The 10,535-nt window shown below is 32.9% G+C and overlaps 1 pseudogene; it reads right to left on the bottom strand.

The window, feature by feature from the left end:
• Positions 1–5,630: 5,630 nt before the first annotated feature.
• LOC117909842 lies at positions 5,631–8,191 on the bottom strand (annotated as a pseudogene).
• Positions 8,192–10,535: the final 2,344 nt, after the last annotated feature.

Raw genomic sequence — 10,535 nt, 5'->3', positions numbered from 1 at the left:
TCCTTATGGAGGCAGCCAAAACCAAGATCACCATTAAAGCTACTCTATGGAGGTGGCCAAAACCATGACCACCATTGATGGTAAATTATAAAGGCCCATTGAAGGAGTCTATGAAGGCAACCTGAACTAAAACCACCATTAAATACAATCTATGGAGGTGGCCAGATAAAAACCTCCATTAAAGAAAAGTTATGGAGACAACTAGAACCATAATCCCCATTAAATAAAACCTATGGAGGTGGCCAGATCCAAAACCCCCCATTGAAAGCAGTCTATGAAGGCGGCATACATAACTACCACTAAATATTTGATATTTCGTAGCGGGAAAAACACACCCGCATCTATACGCCTTCCTTATTCAAGTCCTTATAGTAGGGCAAAAGGTTCATGGCTGCCCTTATACCCTTTGTTTGTGCCACCTATTGAGACGTTTTGTCGTGGCCATATTTTGTTGTAGTAATAAGATATGGTGGCAACAATTTTATCTATAGGCGTGGGTCTTGACCACCTCCATAGGTGCTACTTCTTGTAGTGAAATAATGTGCATGTTCTCAAATTGTATCTTCAAATTAAAAAAAAAAAAAAAAAAAAAAAAAACGTTATGGCTTAAAGCAAGCTCTTAAGAGTTTAGTATGAAAGACTGAGTAAATTTCTTTTGGTAAATAATTTTAAAATAGGAAAGATATATACAACCTTATTTATAAAAGTAAAAAAAAAAATGATAACATCATTATTGTGCAAATATATGTAGATGATATTATTTTTACATCTACTAATGAATCTATTTGTTAAGAATTCTCTAAATGTATGCATGGTGAATTTGAAGTGAGCGAGGTCAACTTCTTTCTTGGACTTCAAATCAAGTAAACAAAAGAAAGCATCTCTATTAATCAAACAAAGTATGTATAAGATCTCTTCAAAAAATTCAAGATAAAAGATGCTAAGACCATAGGAACTCCAATGAGCTCATCTACTAAACTTAAAAAAGATGAATAGGGTAAATCTATTGATCCTACTTTCTTTAGAGACATAATTGGATCTTTACTTTATCTAATTGCTAGTAAATTTGGCATAATGTTTTGTATGTGCTTGTGTGTTAAATTTCACTATTGTCCTAAGGAGTCTCACTTAAGCGCGGTTAAAATAATTTTTAGATACTTTAAGTGATCAATTGATCTAGGTTTACGGTACCCTAAGAACATATATTTGGATTTAATTAGTTATTCAGATGTTGACTTTGCAGATTGTAAAATAGATAGAAAAATCACTAGTGGAACGTGTTACTGCCTAGGACACTCTTTGGTCTCTTGGCATAGCAAGAAACAAATTTTGGTTGAACTTTCTATGGAAAAAGTTGAATGCATAGTCATCGGTCTTTGTTGTGCACAAATCTTATGAATGAAACAAAATTTAAGTGATTTTAGTTTATCTTATAATCATGTGCCTATTAAGTTTGATAATACAAATTCTATTAGTATATCTAAAAAAATGGATTCAACATTTAGATCTAGCACATAGAAAGTAGAAAACACTTTTTGAGAAACCATGCACAAAAACGAGATATGACCCTTGAATTTGTAAGCATAGATGACCAATTGCCAAACACACTTACCAAACCCCACAATGAAGAATGATTTAATATAATTAGAAGGGAAATTTTTTTTTATTTTTTTTATGCTTGTGAATGAATCCTCGTTAGATTAATTTTGATCCCATAAAATTTTCAATTTTTCAAATAAAAAAATGATGGATAAGTAGCATTTCTTTCTAATCCATGCATGTCACTTGGTGTAAACCTTATCGCACTAAAATTATACTATAAGAGGCATTTTATTATTTCATTTTCTAAGCCTCTATATCTCATGGGGTTATCCAAGTGGACTTTCATATCTTATCCTATCGAGATCTGCATGACCATGCAATCATCTCCTTGGCCAGGCTTCTCATTTTAAAGGCCTATTTTGGGTTGCCACCTTACCACCTTCTACTTCAAAACCTTTCCTCTTTTGTCTCTCTCTAAACCAACACCCATATCTATCTTTCCTCTAGAAATTAGGTTATTTTCTTCATTTTTCTCCCCAAATCCTCATCTTCAAACCTCATTCTCTTAATATACCATCACTCTTTTGCCATTAAATCCTTCCTTACCCATGTCTTTTGATGAGAACTCGAATTATACACTAGGATGCTAAAAGAGCCTATTTTATTTGTTTGAGGCATTCACAATAGGCCTAATTCTCTAGTTTGTTGTTAATGCCTTAGAAAATTCATTTTGATGTGTTTTGTGATATTTTTATAGAGTTAAGGCATGTTTGGCACACTTCTAGCACTTCATAAAGAAATAAGTACCTAAATGGGGAACATTATCACCAAAAGCACAATCTGATCTAAACATAACCCCTAATAGCACACTAAAAAGAGCTCATTGTAGATTATGCACTCTAGAAGCACCAATCCAATTTGCGCACTTAGATAAGCACACTTAAGATTGCACACCTTTAAGTCATGATTTGAATTGCACCCTTAGGGACCTTACCTACATTGCGCACTTCCTATTATGCACTGAAGGAACTTTGCCTAGATTGTGCACTTAAGCATACTTGAGTAAATAGTGTAGCTCATTTAGGGGACTCAATAATTGTGCACCATTTAAATGTGCTAAGAAAGAAGCATGCCTTACTACCTCAACCTGCACAACATTCATAATGTGCATCATTCATAAGCGTGCTATTGAGTAATAAAGTCAATGCACCCCAACAACCCTAAATGAAAAATTTTCTTAAATAAACAATGCATGTCCCCATTTAATAAAGTGCACTCTCTCTTCCAATGATGAAGTGCACCCAAGACAACTTTTATTTTAGCTCATTGCCTTAATTGCTTCACCTTGCACTAGTGCCACATCTTCCCATCTTTGCATACTCATCAAGGCTACACAACAAACAACACCCTTATAAACCTTATTGATCCCTTTACATCATCATGTTATATATCACATTGAAAAGATAAGTGCAACTAGTCACTTTACGCCAAAATTTCCTTATTGATGGTTATGCCGCTAGACCAACAACATGTCAACAAGCATAGCTAACTAGGGATAGCTTCAAAGTAGTAGGGGGATAGAGATTTTACTGCTTATAAATATGAAAACTATAAATAGTAAAAAGGGAAGGAAGGGGATAGTTAAGGGAATAAGTTATATTGTTCTAGTGCTTGTTTTTTTTTTTCTTCCTTTTGTAATATTTTCTTTTAGGTGTTTTAATGAATGTGTCTTTTTTTCAGTTCTATGTTCTTATGTGTGTGTTTTTTTGTGTCTTTCTTGCTCCAAAGTGTAAAAGGAGCTAAGGCCTCACTATCTCAGCTCATCTCACCATTGGTTTAGTTGTCTACGGTTAAAAATTACTCTAACTTAAATCAATGGTCATAAGGACTAAAAATAGTCTCCATTGACATAAGTCCATGGTTATGAGGACCAAAAGGAGGCTTTGTGGGGAAGCATGGGCTATGGTTGTGAAGGTCACAAATCAAGTAACCCTGCCCTTAGTTCTTGCAATCATATAAACCAGAAACAGGTCTTTTGACAGGTGCATAAAGCCATCTAAATCATTTAATTGGGATGACATGCCAAGGAGTAATCAGACTGAGTTGGTTTTTTGTTGAGGTAGTTAATGCTCATGTCAATCGGAGCCCTATAGTTAGCGTAAACCTAAGGCCTAGTCCTAAGGTCGATAACGTAGGGTCAATGCCTTGCTTAGGGGAGTCGAGCTTAAGAGAAGAAATTCAAGCGAATTTTCACTCTTAGGGATTTGTTGTTGTTGTTGTTTCCTTTTATTTTCAGCTTCTAAGATCCTTCCCTCTCCTAAATTAAAAATCATTATTTTTTTCCTCCAACTAGTATTCACACCCCTAAAGATCCTACCTTCAACACTATTAATCAAAGGTTCCCTATGGAGATGACCTAACAACTATACAATTGTTATTTCTTTTTATTTTTTGTTCAAGAGCTAAAAGTTTCAACGATCACTCTAGTTTAAATTTTGTTCTTTTTGTTTTAAACCAAAAAAACCCAACACTAAACCATCTTCTCAATTACCCAAACCCTCACTATCTCTCACTAAAAATTAACCTAAACTGTTTGCTCAATACCACCATTTGCCTTCCTTAAATCCTTTATTTTCATTTGCCTTCTTTCATTTACATAGTCAATTCTTTCATTCCTCACTCACCTAATAGTGGACTATCTCTCCAAACCTCTTATCTTCTCATCTTCCAACCCTTATTTCTCTCTCTCTCTCTCTCTCTTTAATTGGCTCCAAAGTAAGGTTAAGGAAACAAAGGCAAGGGTGAGGGGAAATGACCCATGGAGGATGTAGATTGAGAGCATCAAATGAAGGCTTGGCATGATGAGAAATAATTTGAGAATGATAGTCATATGCTCAAGTTAATGAATCTCTTTGTAAATCAAAGTATTCTTTCTAATCGAAATATCAAGTTTAGTAACATTATAGCTTTTAAAATTCCTAACTTAATCACAAATATGGGCTAGAATTCCTTATTTGAAAGAAAAATTCTATCCAAGACTCCTTAAGGTGTTTTATGTCAATCTAGCTAATTATACTCCTGTTAATATTTGAGCTATGTTAATATTAGAAGCTATGTGAAGGTGCTTTCAATGGGAATTATTTAAACGAATCCTGAAACTACCTATTCTTTGAAAGAATGGCCTGAATATGAGCATTTTTCCCTACTTTTGACTTGTTGGCTATTTTGTGACGATCATTCTTTGGTAATTCCTATAAAGTTAAAAGGTAAAATGTTTCCTCTTTGGACCACATGTTACATGATATGATGACATGTATTTGAGTGACAAAGGGAGCCATAATGAGAGACTAAGATTGGATATATATATATATATATATATATATATATATATATATATATATATATATATATATATATAAAATAAAAAATAAAAAATAAATAAAAAAAAGCAAGACTTCTTATCATATTAATCATCTTGTGTTTGACAGTAAAAACATTCTTATTGATAGAATTAATCAGTAGACATAGCAATCAAAACAATCAAGATTGATGGCATCTAACAGAGTTATAAGATAGAATCACGTACACAATTAATTGTTATTGATTAGAACTCCAATCCAATTAGAGCTTCCAAGGGTTATTGGGTTAAATTAATCCACTACGAGCATTGGATTGGTCAAATCAATAAGCCCGATTTCCAACGAAAACGTCACGTAAAATTACAAAAGGAAAGTTTAAAGACTCTTCAAAAAATTGGTCATTAAATTATCCAATTTATGCATAATTACAAGGAAAATCTAATAACCACTATAGGAAAAGAAAATAGCCTTGACCACATACTGATGCGCATTACGAATTCCCGCCCGCTTGAATGAGTTTGGGCCCGAGCGTGCAAAGCTTTCCCTCACCTCACCATAAAGGCCGCAATGCTAAGAGAGTGAGTTTGAATATATACCCACATAAAGAGTTCTCTTTTTCCTATGTGGGATTGGAGCTTCCCATTTCAACACTTTAAAACCTTACTCAATACAGTATTTCCTCATCTTTGTCCTATGAAAGGCATAAAGAAAAATTATCAAGAAAAAATATATGGGTTTAGGATATACCAAAAATATGTGCAGGCTATATATTATTTAATTTTCACAGAACTGCAAGCATATATGAATCCAAATTACTACGACTGTAGCACTGATCATAACTACAATTTGAAAGCAGTCGTTGAAAAACTTGGTTGCAATACATGGTAAATCAAAGTATATAGCTTTCTTTTGCATGCTCTCTTGTCTGAACTAGTACTAATCTAGTTTCCAGGCTCTGCCACCATGCATACTGAATTTCTTTAGTCTTCCAAAGAACATGACGAACATGAGAACAAATTTTCCACTGTTACTCCACCTTCCAACAAATCCATACCCCAAGTCTTTGCAGTGGGGCTCGTGTTTGAGTTGCAGGTTACAGTGGTAGCCGGCTGAGAACCCCACGTTCCCATATGCACTGCAGATCACCATAAAGACAAGTAATTAAACTCTTCTAATTGCAACTAAGAACCTTTAGATAATCAAAATTCATTACATTAGAAAAGAAACAAATAAAGACTCACCTAACGATTTCAATAGTGATATTCAACACACTGAAGTTTAGGGGGTCTTTTTTCATTTTCTCTCTCTCAATGATACAAACGAGAATAACAAAGATGACTAAATATGAGAGTTGTGATAACAGTAGATGCTCCACATACTTCCTTTTTTCTGTCCTCCTTTCCTCCTTTTGCAAAGCCTTTTCACCACCATCTATGGGTAAAAATGAAGTATGAGGTGGAAGATACCTGCAAAACAAGTTAACCCAACCTCCTTTAAAAAAATTTGTGTTTACATATTCAATTGAGATTCACCCTAGTAACTGATGAAATATTAGTAGGAAGACTCAAATCAGCGCCTTGCAGTGGATTCAACAACTTGCCTGCATCATTCGTAACGTTGCTAAATTAATAATCGACTTTTTCAGATCATATTTAGTGCCTTCAAAATGAATGAATGTCAAAAAAAAGAAAAAAGATAGAGATAAAGGAAAAAAAACAAAAAACAAAAACAAAGTGTGATGAGTAGCAACTCAAAATTAAAAGGACACCATAAATGAGTGAAGAAAAATCCAAAATTTCTTCTTAGAAAGAATCAGAAAGAAGGAGAAGCAAGCCATTATAAGATAGTGGTGCCTTTTTCATTACATTACATTTTGAGGTACCAGTCTCAGGGCATTTCAGCCTCTAGAGGTGTCTTTTCCGTGTTCACTAATGCGTGAGTAGGACAATGAGTGTGCCCCCAATCATCCACTTTTTGGCTGGGCTCAACCAAACATGAAATTCATGTATGAAAGGTATCAAAGCATTATCCAAAAGGAATTGAAACCTTTTGTTAATAATTCATAGAAATAGTTCTAGCAAAAGATAGTGGAACACGTAAGGAGAATTGTGGAACTCACATCATTAGAACAAAGAGCACCAAGACTGCTGGGGATATATCTGAAAGATCAAAGATAGATTCACCAGAATGCCTGGAATTTGCTGTTTGAAACAACATGCCCACGATTTTCTGATATGCATTTAGGCCAGCCAAGTCTTCTGAATTCCACTCCATGAAGCAAAGAAGTAAAAACTGTACTAATATGAACCCGAAAACGGTAATAGCCAGAAGACATGAATACAAACCAGGAAGCAAGTGATCATAGCTTATCTCCCTAGAGTTCTTCAACATGTAGTTGAATTCGACTCGCCTTGTGATCTTCACTAAAACCCAGATCACAAACCGCAAAGATGGTGCAAACAGTGTGTTTCCAAGAAGGATCTGAGGAATAAGAATCAGAAGGAGACCTGAATTCTTCTTGAAAACCACCATATTCTCATTTGTGGGGATGAAACCACAGTTTGAGAAGGTAGAAACCACTGTAAACACTGAAATGTTAGTATTCGAAGGCCTTTGTTCTTTAATACTTCTCTTGCACTTGGAAAAGGTTAAGATACAAAACTATCAAAGCCGAACCAACTACATGAACCACTAGAAGGTAAAACAAAACCACATAACCCAGACACTTAAATAGAATGGTACTTCAAATCCTCGTCACATGAGGCTTCAATTCCTTTTTCTAAGTTGGAACAGGGTTGCTCATTCTGCGCCTGTGGAAGAGTTACCAACCCCAATTCAATTTGATCAAAGGAAATCTTAGAATTCGGAGATTTATAGTCTATGATAGCCAAGTGGGCTTTATTCTCTCTATTTGCCTTTCTGGTGTACTTGGACCTCACAAATTGGAGCCCAAGCATGGAAGTGAAAATCTCTCCACCCACTAGCATCAAAACGGTCATGATAACAAGTTGGGTATTGGAGAAAACCTCCATTTCCACCGCAGACATGCTAGAAACCGTCGATGCAGACACCGATGTAAAGAACACATCAACGTCCGAAGGAATAAACGAGGTAGTTTTCGGCTTCGAAACCTTCAAAGCCATATAGCCCAGCAAAGAGACAGTGATGAAGTAACCAAGCTGATTCCAAAATGGGCTTACCTGGAAGGCTAAGAAATAAAAAAGAAGAAAACAGACCCCGGAAAGATTGTCGCAAGCAAGACAATTTGGTGGATGAACGATTGAAAACATCCACCGGTTTCCTTGCAAAACAGGGAAATTTCTTCATCTTTTTCGTAAGAGGAATGGAATGAAATAACGAGGAAGGAGGTGGGGTTTATATAAAGGAACAAATTGGTATCCATGACAATATTGGGTTTGAACTAGCGTGTTGCACGTCTTTCTTTTCAACTTGGAGCTAAATTCACAGCTGGAATCATTTCATTATTTCCACTTGATTGTTGAGATACTCATGATAAACCCTATCCTAACCCAAATCCTACAAGTTTAAGGAGGTGTTTGTGTTTTTTGTTTTTATTGAAAGTAATTTATTTTATAATTTAAGTTATTTATTTTCTATTTTTTTATGATTTATTATAAATTTTTTACTAAATAGAAAAAATAAAATATGTAAATTTTTCTAAATAAAAAAAATAACATATTGATTTTTTTTACTTTTTAATACTTAATAGAAATAAAATATTACAAAACAAACACTTAATATTTAACACTATTAAATTAAAGTTATATTTTTAGAATTAAATAAAAAAACAACACCATAAGTTTTAAGATAATTAATAATTTAATATGATATCAGAACTTGGTTTAATTGGAGATCTCTGGGTTCGACCCTTCTCCACAATTTGCATTTCCAAATTCAATTTTGTCTCCCCTATTTGTTTGATGGATATGAGTCCAAATTCAATTATGTTTCTCTCTTAGATATAAATATAAATTCAATTATGTCTCCATCTCTTGAATTTGAATCCAAATTTAATTGTGTCTCAATTTCTTAGATATGAATTTAAATTTAATTTTGTCTCTTTGCGTACTATAGGACTTCTTAATTATTCTAAAACCTTAAATTTTTAGAAAAATTGATAGTTCAATTAAAAAAATCGAAAGACCAAATATTATTTTTATGGGGGAAAGAATGAATTATTGTGGTTGCATCTAACCGTATCAGCTTTCTTAATTGGGGTACTGATCATGGGATTTGAATCAATTGATTGGATTGGAATTCTTTAGTTTTGGATTTAGCTTTATGACTTGCGGAGACTTAAACTCGATTGTCCTTTTAAGCATATTGATTGGTATATAACTTGTACGTCTTTACTTTTATCCTTTCAATCTTAAGTTTTTCTTTGGTAATTTGTTAAGAAAAGAGAGACAAATAAAAAATCATCCATCACCTTTACAAATAAAGTGAACTTAAAAAAATAGTTCCTACATTTAAATAGTAACTCAAAAAATATCATCCTCAATATTCATTTTCTCAAAAGACCCCAATATCACTTTAACAGCTTATTTTGCTTAAAAAGTCCACATGATTGTTTAACAAAAGTTTTTGTTTTTTGTTTTTTTTTTTAAGGTAATAAATCAACATTTTTGTCTGAATTTTAGAACAAAATTTCTACTTTCCCTCACCAATTTAATAAGTCATCTCAACAAGCTAATATAATAGGCATGGAATTCCATGTTGGCGCTAACATGACATGGGCATTTAAAAGTAGAGGAACCCATCCTACGGTTTTTTTTTTCTAATTGTTAATTTTTCAAATGAATATTAATAGTAATTGATCTAACAATTGGACATTTGTATAAACTCTTTCAATGACTTTGATATATTATCTAAATTTTAAATCAAACACGACTCATTATATATTATATATATTTATGAAAAATTTTAGTAATTTTTAAAAATAATTCAAAACTTGTTGAGGAGATTTAATAAAGATCTGAAAATCCTTTACTTAATAAAAAAATTCTAAAAAAAAGGTAAACTAATTAAGGAAGTTGCAATAAGCATTCAATGATTAGAATGGTACATGTTTCAATACAAGATAATATATATATATATATAAACAATAAGCAGTGAACATATGAGCAAAGGTAATACATACATAAATTGTAGTTAGTGTGCATGCTAGTTATTGTTTTATTGTTCTTTCCCATGATATTCATCTTCCTGTCACATACTAATGAATGTTTCTATTGCATATATATTGCAATCTATGCATGCATACCATTCTTAAATCCTTCCATACATTACTAAAAGTACATTTACATATAATTGGAATTTGGAAGCATTAATAGAAACTTAGAATCTATTTGACTGTATGGTTTAAAAATAAAAAATTGTTTTTAAAATTTTCTAATATTGTTTGATCGTTCTTTGAAAAGAATTTTTAAAACAAAGTAAAACATAAAACAATTTTAGATAATAAATCGGAGATGTTTTTGCCAAATTTTAAAAATAAAAGGAAAATATGAGTCTATTTAGCCATGATTTTCGAAACTTGTTTTTAAAAACTGTTTTTAATTAAAGAATAAAAAGAAATTTTTTAAACATGTTTTGAAAATCATGACCAAATTG

This window comes from Vitis riparia, unplaced genomic scaffold (genome assembly GCF_004353265.1).
Source record: "Vitis riparia cultivar Riparia Gloire de Montpellier isolate 1030 unplaced genomic scaffold, EGFV_Vit.rip_1.0 scaffold418_pilon_pilon, whole genome shotgun sequence".
In the NCBI taxonomy this organism is placed as follows: Eukaryota; Viridiplantae; Streptophyta; class Magnoliopsida; order Vitales; family Vitaceae; genus Vitis; species Vitis riparia.
The sequence above is the reverse complement of the archived record's forward strand: the minus strand, read 5'-3'. Positions and strand labels throughout refer to the sequence as shown.